Source organism: Schistocerca piceifrons, chromosome 3, assembly GCF_021461385.2.
Source record: "Schistocerca piceifrons isolate TAMUIC-IGC-003096 chromosome 3, iqSchPice1.1, whole genome shotgun sequence".
Classification (NCBI taxonomy): Eukaryota; Metazoa; Arthropoda; class Insecta; order Orthoptera; family Acrididae; genus Schistocerca; species Schistocerca piceifrons.
Window position 1 is genome coordinate 177,145,961 of NC_060140.1, and position 1,131 is coordinate 177,147,091.

Genomic DNA, 1,131 nt, shown 5'->3' on the forward strand with positions numbered 1-1,131 from the left:
TTTGTGGCACATAATCGAGAGGTCAGTTCGTGCGCAAAATCCTGAACCGGCAATACTTTTGTAATGGTGGACGGCTGTAGAGGCTGCATGGCACAACATTTCTGTAGGGTAGTTTTAACGACTTGTTGAATATGCCACGTCGAATTGCTGCACAACGCCAGGCGAAAGGCGGTCCGACACGATATTATGAGGTATCCCATGACTTTTGCCACCTTAGTGTACTGTCAATAGGTTATATGTGTATATGAAAATTTTGTGAATTAACATTAGTAATAATCCAGAATGAGATTTTCACTCTGCAGCGGAGTGTGCGCTGATATGAAACTTCCTGGCAGATTAAAACTGTGTGCCCGACCGAGACTCGAACTCGGGGCCTTTGCCTTTCGCGGGCAAGCGCTCTACCAACTGAGCTACCGAAGCACGACTCACGCCCGTTACCCACAGCTTCTGTAAAGTTTGGAAGGTAGGAGACGAGATACTCGCAGAAGTAAAGCTGTGGGTACCGGGCGTGAGTCGTGCTTCGGTAGCTCGAAGGCAAAGGTCCCGAGTTCGAGTCTCGGTCAGGCACACAGTTTTAATCTGCCAGGAATTTTCATTAGTATTAATAATTAGAAATATTATTTCTGCAAGCTTCGCAGGAGAGCTTCTGTGAAGTTTGGATCATAAATGTTAATTAAACTTTTGTACCACAAAGTGGGTACATTATTTTTTTTCATAGGAAATATGGGATGTTGAGAGTTGGTTAAAAAGCAAGTCAAACTTATGTGAGTGGTGCTTTGCATACAAATTCAATTCTCACAAACATTTTTTTTCTCAAAACTTGATGTTTGTGCTTTGGTCCCTTACGACTCTCAGGACATCAGTTACTCTACGTAGTACAGGGTGTACATAAAGTTCGGGAACACTTTCAATTATTTATTGCACAAGAACTAAATATTGTACAGATATTATACATATTCCATTCTGAAGAGAAACTCTGACAGTTTTTTTTTTTTTACAAAAATTCGATATGCGAACCATGAGTGACCTGGCAGACGTCAATACGGTAATCGAATTCTTGCCATACCCGCCCCAGCGTGGCATCATCGACTGTGGCAGTCGCTTCCCTGTATTCTCTCCCGGAGCTCTGCT

The 1,131-nt window shown here is 42.9% G+C and overlaps 1 non-coding gene across 1 annotated transcript; it reads right to left on the reverse strand.

The window, feature by feature from the left end:
- Positions 1-346: 346 nt before the first annotated feature.
- Positions 347-421, reverse strand: Trnas-cga. The gene has a single exon. It is a non-coding gene; the product is annotated as a tRNA-Ser (tRNA).
- Between the last annotated feature and the right edge of the window lie 710 nt (positions 422-1,131).